This window comes from Patella vulgata, chromosome 9 (assembly GCF_932274485.2).
Source record: "Patella vulgata chromosome 9, xgPatVulg1.2, whole genome shotgun sequence".
Lineage (NCBI taxonomy): Eukaryota > Metazoa > Mollusca > Gastropoda > Patellidae > Patella > Patella vulgata.
In genome coordinates, this window is record NC_065887.2 from 13,483,571 (window position 1) to 13,495,154 (window position 11,584).

General features: G+C 36.1%; 1 long non-coding RNA gene across 1 annotated transcript; it reads right to left on the reverse strand.

The window, feature by feature from the left end:
* Window positions 1-261: 261 nt before the first annotated feature.
* LOC126831938 (uncharacterized) lies at window positions 262-11,156 on the reverse strand. Its single transcript, XR_007684438.2, has 4 exons — window positions 11,032-11,156; window positions 10,010-10,208; window positions 4,997-5,083; window positions 262-326 (listed from the first exon to the last, which is right to left on the reverse strand). It is a non-coding gene; the product is annotated as an uncharacterized LOC126831938 (long non-coding RNA).
* Window positions 11,157-11,584: the final 428 nt, after the last annotated feature.

The window sequence follows — 11,584 nt, forward strand, 5'->3', positions numbered from 1 at the left end:
GGCATCAGGCTCTGGTCCCCCACGCCACATACAGATTTCCTGCTGCTAACGACGCCTAACGCGCAAGCGGTTTATTGATATAAAATTGTATCATATGTTACTCGCCAATTGACCTAGTTGATCCTCATTTGTGCCACTCACGAACGCCCTACATTCAATTACCTTAATGTAATTTCTTGGGAACAATAATAACAATAAACACATAAAGCTTTGTTGTCAACGTTTGATAAATAGCTATACAAGCTTATTATTAGAGTTTGACTTTATGACGTAGAAACAGATCAACGGGGTGTTTATAAATAGTCTGTAGTTTGAAGGTCTCTTTCCTTAAATGTAAAATATACAAAGTACATTCCATAAACACAATAAAACGACCAATAGAAAGAAATTCTGTCTAACAAATCATTGTATATGTTCAATGTTTAAAAGCTCTTTTTAATGAAAGGAAGAGAGCAAAACAAATGCGTAATACAAACACGTGCTAATATATTGGATTGAAGAAATGTATAACCAAATATGGATATATGCTCAATCATTTTAGCTCTAGGGTAATATTATAAATTATTTGTTACCAAATATGGCTATGTACCGGGTATCAGACTAAAGAATAAACTAAGACTGGACAGCTTTTTAAATATCATATAAGATCTCTTATTATTGTTTGGTACGGGTGGGGTTTGTTATTGCTTATTACAGTCTTAACTTCCAGTGTTTAATCAAGATTATTAAAGGTAAAAACGGTCACTTTAAAACACCCTGGATCATCTCCTCCCTTCGTCGTTAAAATGCTTCTTCGTCAGAATAAAAATTTAAAAAAGGGGGTCCAGATCTTCAATGCAGATAAGAACAAAATCCTGTGGAGAAGAAAATAATCCACTTCTTTCATGCGGAAAAGGGATGTTCTCGTAGTAAAAACTTTGTGCTAAGCGTTTCGGACACCCTGTGCTGTACTATATGGGAAAGATAACGGAGTCTCGGTCGTTGATAATCTTCAGTCTTGTCATGTCGAATGTATTTGGTATGTGGTTTAATCATAGGTTACTAATGTTTTTAGTAACAGGGTGTGTAACTCCCCGCTTTATTTCTAATGTTTTATTATATTAAATTTATTATATTATATTGAACCGCCATACTGTCCTACAACACAAGTTCCTTTTTGTGTAATTAGATATGTGGTTGCCTGCATTATTATCAATTTATTCAGATATTAATGAAGTGCACAAGTGGCTTAGTCAACGAACAGGTCTACACAACTAAACCGGTTCATTTTACCCTGACTAGTGCCCTAAATGTAAATATTACATTCTGTCTGTTTTAATAGTAAGTTGAGGCGGGGGAGGCGGGCGCACTACACGCTAAAGGACACCGATAAGACAAATTTGCGGACAACTTTACTCATTGTACGCCTTCGCGTACTAATTTATATACCTTTTTGCACTAAATAGGGAATATATTTTATCCAGATATACTGTTTAGAATTTGTTTCAGAGTTTAATTTGAAGAAGAAAAATGTTAATATTGAGAGCAAATTAACTTGCTCCGTATGGAGGTATATTGACGTGATATCGTCTAATTTCTATTCATGTAATTTTTAACTTCTATTCATGTGATTTTTAATTTAAAGCAATGTATAATCCAACCTCTTTATTAGTTCAGTGTAAATTTTAATTATTTCTAAACCGGAGTGTTCGGAGTAAACCCACGAGGTTGTCACGAATACAACCGAGGAATCGATGCTGAAATTGAAAACAACATCGAATGTGATATGGTCGGCAAATACTATTTCAAATATAAGCTAAACACCATTTTTTTGTTGTGTTTTTTTGTTCATCATTTTATAATGTTTATCATTTTATAATGATAAAGCTTTTTTTGAAATGGTTCAAAGGTATAAATTTAGAAACCCCATATTGTGGGAATGAAACGGCCTTTAAAGGAGACCGGTATAATCTGTTCATGTAGATATATATAGAGGTTTCTATTTCTGATGCCTTCATTATACCACCTGACTAACTTTATGTTATTTTTTTTTTCAACAATATATTATTCAAGTTGCATAAAACGATACGAAATTTCATAGATAGCGATGTTCTTGATGAAATTAAACCTAAATGAAATACGGTTTATAGTCCTCCATGTCTACACCAACTGGGCTAATGAAGATGGACTTACGCCACACAGTGTGCCATGAGGTAAATGTAGCCCGGATTACGAATTAGAGCTGCCAAGGGGTTTCGTCCTATCCGAACGACTAAACACCGCCCCTGTCTAATATAACGGCAGCCTCCATAAATCACAGGGACGGAACTAATTATGTCAGAAATATTATAAAGCTTAGTGTGTGTACTAGCTAACGATGTTATATAACTCATAGGAATATATTTTTATGGTATAACCGATATATTCCGACGTCGTTCTCCCTCCCTTGCCATTGATACAGGACAGGGGTCTGGCACGGGCAGTGGCTAGTCGTTCAGATGGTTTAAAAAGACCGTTTTTAGAGCAGTAAAAGAATATAGATAAACAGTATATAAATATTAATTGGTTCAACTGTAAAAAAAAAGAGAAAAACAAATAAAATTCTCTAAATCCAGAACAAATGCTGTTTAGCTTATATTTGAAATAGTATTTGCAAACTATATCACGTTTGATAATGTTTTCAATCCGCCAAACTATTCAACATGACGAAGAACGAGTCGTTTGTATCAACATAATGGTCCTGATCAGCTGCTCAATCGCCAAATTGAGCACACGGTGGCGACACCAAACGACGTCATAATGATTGTTGCCAGGGCCGCCTTCGGCTCGTCCAAATGTTCGACCATAGTTCAACTAGGTCTCGACCATGCACACCCGAACTTGAAATGGTTAGACTATAGTCGCGACCATGCTTAACCAACCTTTCGAGGTCGGTTGAGGCTGGTCAAGTCAGATTAAAAATGGCGGCTCGCGACAAAACATGTGTTGTGTTGGAATTGTTATTTGAAGATAGAACGTATACTACCAATGTTGCTCCAGAACCTGACAGTTATTTAACTTCATATAACATATTTAAATAGATTCCATATTATATAAAGTGGATAATCATGTTTTGTCAATCAATTCGACCAAGACTGGTCTCAGACTGAAATTGTGAAAGTGACAGTATTAAATTATAGTAAAAATATTTCATCTATTTGTGAATTTTATTTGGAAAAACAGAAACACAAACAGAAACAGTTTGTTATACATTGTAAATATAAATTATGTAAATAAACTCTGGATATTTTGTTGGTTTGTTTATTTTTTTTTGTCTGGGGATAACTCGGTCACTAACTCAACTGTGAGTAGATTTCTTGAAATCGTCGTTATCATAATTCTACCATAGTCTTTGGCAAACGTTCCGAGAATTTATCTCCAAAGAATGATGTGGTCATATCAAAGTTCTCATTAAGCAAACTTGCGTTTTCGTTAATTAAAAGGTTTTGTAGCCGTTCTTTGAAGAGAACGGCGTCCATTTTGACGACTATGGTCGAACTAGCTTCCGTTCGGGTGCAGTGAACTATACTCTGCCGTTTAGTCGTGACCATACAAGCGCACCCGAAGGCTGCCCTAGGTAGAAGTATCAAAATTCTAAATTAGTTCGACGTTCATGCTTAACATGTAAAGCAACAATGAAGTTGACATTTTTCGTCTTAATAATAGGAATAAGATGAAACAGAATTAAAATTTACACTGAAGAAATAAAGAAGTTGGATTATACATTGTCTTAATTTAGAAATTACTTGAATAGAAGTTAGAAATTATATGAATAGAAGTTAAAAATTACATGAATAGAAGTTATAAATTAGACGATAGCATGTTAGAATTTTGAGTTTAATATACCCCCATAGCCCCGGTGTCATCCTTTCAAAGATAGTAGCGAATATTTACTGCTTATCAGTTTGAGACATTACATGGAATAAACAACAAGAGAGAGAGAGAGAGAGAGAGAGAGAGATTTGACGTCCACTCGACACAAACTAGGTCATTTCGGGACTAACAGGGGTCTTTAGCAGTGGGAGGAAACCGGAGGACTTGGAGAAAACCCATGATATTACAATAGAGGTTAATTGAAATTTTATTACAATTATTACATTGTTTACAACTGGGATTGTTATTACAGTAGGGGTTGTAACAGGGTCGCACTACACATAAACAAAACCGATAGGACAAACATGCGGAAAAGACAAGCTACAAAAGACATTGCACGAAATAAACAACAAATATGAAATCGAGTGATTGGATCCTGGTGCTGACGATAAGCGCCCACTGCACTGTATGGTCTCGGGTCTGTAATGACACAGCTTTCACTCAAAATGAACAAATTTAATGATTTACAAGAATGATGTAATAGCAATGATGCGACGGTGATCGTCTCCTGAATGGCCACAGTCTATCAGTCATGTAATGGTTGTGATATTGATTTTATTTTTCAATATAATTTACTTGGACCTCCATGCAATTTGCCCGTTTGTCGTTGGGACTGTCTATGCCCTTGCGGTAGAAGTCTTTAACTGGCCCCCTAGCCACGCCTCAGTAGCTGCCTTGAGTTCATCATCATCGCCAAACCATGTACCACGCAAGTTTGATTTCAAATTGTGAAACAGAGATAGAAGTCGCTTGGGGTCAGATCTGGACTGTAGGGGGATGGTTAAGTTGTTCAAAGTCACATTTAGTCAGGTCAATATATGGAAAATACCCCCTCACCCCGCCCCCCCCCCCCAAATGGCAACAAAGGGTTTCTCAACTGATTCTGATAGGGTTTAGTGTACTATATAACATACTATAAGTATAAGTTTACCAAAGTAGGACCCCCTGAAAAGTGTTTTTCAAGATGGCGTCTTAAAATGATCATAACTATGGAACTCTTGAAAATTATCCATTGCAACTGTTCGGTGAGGGGGGGGGGGGGTGATGCAAGTTCTCTCGATGCTCAAGCAGTATAAAATCTCCCTGATAAATTACCAATACTTACAGTTAGTCGCTGCTGGTAGTTTACATACACTAAATAAACACGAACGCTTTCTTCGTGATATTTTGACTGTTTCCCCTTGCTCATATTCTTCAAAATAAGATGATAACATAACTATTTTTTTTATCAAGATTTATTGTGTTTTACCTAATAATCAAGAACCATTAAATATAAAAGCATGTTACAGTAGATTGTCGCTTGTAATGTGACTTGGTCTATCTATGTAAATAGGATACGACATTGTTTTAGTTACATCTATAAGTGAATAAAAATATTACAAGACAACAAAACATAATCCCCTAATAGCCCTATTGTTATTTAATTTTGGGAGATAACATCCGAGTCAGACTAAACAGTTAAATGGAACAATCACCTGGGGTCTACAATTACGTTAACCCATGTAAGCAGTTGGCATAGAACGCTTCGTAATTACACGATAATTTAATGCCAACTCGGACCCTTATGTACGGTCCATATGCCCAAGAAGGTTCATTTGAAATTTGAAATCAAACATTTGAAATTTGAAATATAAAAGCTATTAAAATGCGAATATTTTTTTTTATAAATCACCATCAGGATATAAGAGTCACAAGTTGTATGTAACCGTGTATTCATTATTCCTTTATTAATTTAGATCGAATTAACACATGCGCATTACAATATTTTACGCTATGCTTGTTTGTCCATTGAGCGATTGAGAAGGTGGACTTTCACACAAATTTTGAGGTATTTAAAACTTATAAATATATATATTATTGTCATATTTCGATTAATAATTGTTCAGTGTTTTATTTACCATTCTTAAAAGTACTGTTAATCTCTTAATTAGTTACTTAGTCGAGGTTTATTTTACATATTTTCAGATAATACTTCAATACTCTGTCAGTCAGCCATGCCTGTTATTATCAACTTTTTTCATTCCTTCAATAAATTGCCTTTTGTTGATTTGCAGACAGCATATTAAAGATTATACTCAATTATAAGTGAAAGCCTTTGCCCTGTTTGCCAGTTTACCAAAATCGCCATCTCAATAGAACCCGCCGATCGGCAACCCCCAATCACATAATATGATACTCAAGACAAACTAAACAAATATCAGAGCCCAATATTTACATTCACAAATAAAATCAAATAAAACAGTTAATGAATGAAATTAAAAACTTATATCACATTTTCTGTATAAATAATTTATAAAACCACAATTATTAATATATACTCAGCCAAATTAAAAACTTGACACTGATGAATTTCAACAACATTTTTTTCTGGTAAGTCAAATAAATTTTAAAGTGTTTCTAACGATAGTAAGTAGTAAGAAGCCTTTAATTTCATAAAATTGTAAAGTCACGTTGATCACGTGACTTTTGACCATATAAAGATGAAAAACCTGAAAAACACGTGCAAACACAAACTCGTGAGGTCAATCGATGCAAGTTTGCTTAAACTGAACAGGCACACCTAACTTGAACTGGAAAAACAAATTAAAATTGTTATTTTCTTCTTTGTTAGAAAATGCCGCGCCTTTCAAATGTAGAACGTCTACGTGCTATAGGTAGGCTCTATGCTGGTCAGTCTGTGGTCACTGTTGCAAGAGCCTTTAATTGTTCACGCCAGACAATAATTAATCTTAGAATGAGAGTGCCGACAGCCCAAGGGCGGGAGCGCCACGTGTGACGTCACCCCAAGAAGATCAAGCAATACGATTACGTCATCTTAGAAACAGATTTGTCACTGCAACCTCCACAAGTAGAGAGGTGTTTGGTGGAAGGGTAACTGCACAAACTGTTCGAAATCGCTTGCAGGCTGCTGGTCTTCGAGCTCGGGGGCCCTATAATGGACCAATATTGACACCTCTTCATCGCCTTAACCGACTTGTGTTGGCCACAAGACACATAAGATTTACTCAAAGACAGTGGAATTCGGTTGTCTTTAGTTACGAATCTCGATTCACTTTGGGATTTGCCGATGGCAGGGCCCGAGTGTACCGCAGACGAGGTGAACATTACGCTCAAGTATGCGTCAGAGAATTTGACCGATTTGGTGGCGGCAGCGTCATGGTTTTGGGTTCTTTTTGTGCACATGGACGTTCTCCTCTTGTTGTTGTCCAAGGGAACTTAATTGCTGTCCAGTACAGGGATCAGATTTTGCAACCTGTTCTTCTTCCGTTTATGCAGAGACATGGGCCTGGACTAACGTTTCAACAAGACAATGCTCGACCCCATACAGCAATTGCCACCCAGATTTTTTTAAGAAATGCCGGTGTCCAAGTCCTGGATTGGCCGTCGCTTAGCCCCGACCTTCATCCTATTGAACACATCTGGGACAAACTGGGTCGACGTGTTCGTCAGCAAGTGAATCCACCACTGACGCTGCAGCACCTTCAACATGCAGTGGCGACGTCTTCCTCGGGTAGTGTTTACTAATGTTCTGAGATCCATGAGAAGACGTTGTGTGGCAGTACGAAACGCTAACGGAGACCACAACCGTTACAAAACACTTTATTCCGATTGTTCTCCAAGTCTGTGAATTTCATTTTGGGGGGTACTGTGACATCACGAACGTTATCAATGTCAAGGACTTTCGGCGAAACGTATTCTTGCTTTCTGTTGATGCCAAGGTCGTCTGTGCACAACATAACACTAAAATAGTTTCCTTAAACCAAATATTAAAAATCTAGTCCCAAAAATCCCGAGTGTCAAGTTTTTAATTTGGCTGAGTATACTTTGGCGAGTGTATATTATTATTGCCGGCTTGAAAACTTTTTCAATTCGGTCCGCGTATTTATCCGAAGCTCACAGATGCAATAAGAAGCGTGGGATATCAAATGTTCTAAAACGAGTAAGCAAAGTATGTCTTGCAGCTATAAACCAAAAACGTAAGACGTAAGAATGCCCAACCATAGGCGTACCATAGGCCCGATGATAGTTAGGAAGCAGAATCCGAAATGCCTGAAAACATTTCGGGTTACAGACGGCCTTCTGCGAAAGCGGAGGAGCGGAGCTTACCGTGTAGTAACCCGCCAAGAAAATTTTGGAAAATTTGACGTCCGCAAACGCGTTTTCCTGCTATTCCAACCTTTGAATACAGCAACTTCAAGGTGGTCTAATTTAGCCTAATTAAGATTAATTGATTAATCGTTTATTCCACGGAGATGGGACCGTCGGGAGAAAATTTTGAAAATTTACTTTGGTGGCTGACCTGAATTCCCAACCACCAATCAATCGTTTCGGGGTAGGAGGGCCTTGCCCTCCCGGAGAAAATTTTGAAAATTTTGAAAATTTAACTACCGCAAATGCGTTTTTCTGCTTCTTTAGCCCGTGAGTTAAGCAACCCTAAAGTTTTCTAATGTTTTTGTAACCAAAATGCCACTCTATGCCGACCTGAATTCCAACCATCCAATCACACTGTTGCAGCTGCATTCACAAATAATAATCGATGCCCGAAAAATGTCGCACAAAGTAGAGTGGCTGCAGAAAAAATGTTTTAATCCATAGTCAATTCAGTACAAATTCGTGGTATTCAATTAAAAGAAAAGTAAAATTAGTGTTTTATTAGATTTCGGGCACTTTATTTTGCCAACCAGATAAAATAATTTTTTTTTCACTTTACCCGTCTGCACGAAAAGTCAGATTGCCCGAAATCTGCCCTTCCCCACCTCGCGCCTGGCCTGTACGTCTATGTGCCCACCCACAACCCCAATAATGTAATAATGTATACAAACACATTAAAGTGCATGTTCGTAGTAAATTATAATGTTATCTGTTTACAAAACTAATATGTGGCATGCGTAATTTATAAACATGCTTAGTTTATATACATGTGTAATCAAGTAATACTCTCTTGGTCTAATGACCCCAACCACAGCCTCGTCAGAACTAACGGCACCGGACCAATGTGCCGTCGAGCCATGTGTCTGTGAAGAAAAAACGTCCCGGCAACTACTACTACCATGCTGAATTTACAAAGTTTTAACCTTTTGAAATAATGTTGAGAGATTTTGAATATATTTTTTTAAAGGGATCAAATTCGAAAATATTTTGATTTTTACAAAAGATTTTATTTTCTAGAAACCACCTGAGTTGTCATTCTAAATTAATAAATATAAACTATAGATATCGGCGCGGGTGTTTATCAACATCGTATTTTAATATATTTAATATTCAACATGTCTCAAGTTGATTATTAGGATAACTTATAATTTACATGTACATGTAAGCGCTAAATCTGGTTTCAAATTTTATATAAATTATTATTTATACATAAAGATCTTTCGGAATTAAGTACTTTAACTGAAATTGTAAGAATATTGCGCTTTATATAAACCTTCCATAATGCATCTGTAACATCACAACACATTGATAAAACATTCCCAACCCATTTCTTCTTAACAACCGACGTCTGACCAATACAATTCAATATAAATACTTCAATGTATAATTAAAGCTTTAAATTGAGTCTATATATGTATACTAGCCTCTTTACAAAGAACAAATTACTTGATAATGTTTATAATTTATATGATATTGTATAAGATTATAATAATATTATGAGCAATCACGGACAATAACACAATAAACTACCCCAGAATCATTTCATGGGCCTTATGTACTCGTTATCGAAGGCGACCCCAACACAGAAATCCAAAAACATCTACCGATCTACATGACTATTATAGAGTGATGTCGCTACTTACACAAGTTTTAATATATTATTTGTTTGTCTGAAAATAAAACGTTATGTTGCGTCCTCGAAGGAAAAAAAAAATATGTAATTTATTTGCACTGTAAATTTAAATTAATGAATGAAAGGATGAATGAATGAAACTATTCATAACAAAATATGGTTGGAAAACAGTTATCGTAAGTCCCAGGTTTGTTTTTCTAGGAATTGGACCAATGAATTCTAATATTGTGGATAATCAGGGACTCCAAAATACATAAATACAAACGACAGGATAGTACAATACAATAAAAAGTATGCCATGAAAATTAAATGTTTTATCTGAATTGTAATTACCTGGGCATTGTATGGGTGAGCCTTGCCATTGACCTTCAGAACATTGGATCTGTGTTACACCAGAATAGTCAGATTTACAGGTCACTCTACATGTAATCCCGTGGGCCACGTAAGAATTGGTGGTACTTGCAGGTTCAGATGAACAATCGACTAAATGAATGCCTTTAATCTCTAGAGTTTGTAGAGGACACGGATCTTTCTAAAACAGAAATCAACAAGAAATTTTGGTTTATAAAGATATATTTGGTGCCAAAACATACCATCGATGGTTTATCAAGTTTCAGATTTCAAGCAAAACTGTGATGTGCAATGTGTTCCATGGAGTTGTATGTTTGTTCGACATTTCGTATTCACAAGCTATTTATTTCGAATTCACATCCCATGAATGACAAGTCTTTGTTTAAATTAGTAAAAAGATATAAAATGGTTCCTTACTGGAAAGGGGGTCACGTGGCTAGGTGGGTAAGACGCTGGCTCGCTAGCCTGGAGGTCGGGTGTTCGATCCCTGCATTAGCCGAGAAAGTTCATCCAGATTTTCCGACATGGATTTCCCTTGTCAGTGGTGCAGAACGTAGGGCCTGACAAGGATAGTTGTCTAGTCCTTCGGGTGAGACGAAAAAATGAGGCCCCGTGTATATATTGGAATGCACGTAAAAGATATAAGAGTAGGCCGTAGTGCCGCTGCCCGGGCAAAATTTCCCCCATAGCACACTGTATGGCGTATGCCCTCTTTATTACCCCAGTTTAGGAGCAGAACAGTAGGACATTAAACCCCATTTCATTTCATTTTTATTTCCTTACTGGAAAGTATGTAGCACATGAACATGCATGTACAGAGGCGTACATTTACCGTTAAGAATCTGTTACCGTTTCAATTTTACAGGTGTAAATATATAATAATATACATAATATGTCATTATAACAAATAATATTCATGTCTACTGTTTGTATTATATAAAACAATACGATGACATATTTTTAAAACTGTTATCAGCAATGATACAGAACAGAATTCTACATACCACTACATTGATTGTTGTAGAAAAAACGAGTCCAATAACAAGCTCTAATATTGTACACAGCATAACGCTCGCCATTTTAAATACACGCAGTTTAAACATGTCCAATATAATTGATCAAAATCTATAATATGTTTATACTCAAGTATATTCAAGGTATAAAAGGTTATAATTTTCAGTCGTCTGCCAGACGATAAATCAGGCGCGACTATAAAAACAGTAAAGGCAGGTTTGTATTATTTAAATCTTATTTCTTTATCTTTATAAGGAATATGGTAATATATTTTCGAAATTAGATATACATAGCGAAGATTTTTTACGTAGTCGGTGTGTTTATATATACAACTCTATATTATTTAGTTTATTTTTTTTGTATCAAAACACGTACACTGCACAAAAAAAATATTAAATACATGATTGTGTAAATATATAAAATTATGATTCATAACTTAGAGCATGTGGTTCACATTTTTCTTTGGGGTTATAACGGTAAAAGAGTCACGGTGGTTCAGTGAGTAAGACGTTGGTTCGGTAACCTAGAGATTATAACGGTAAA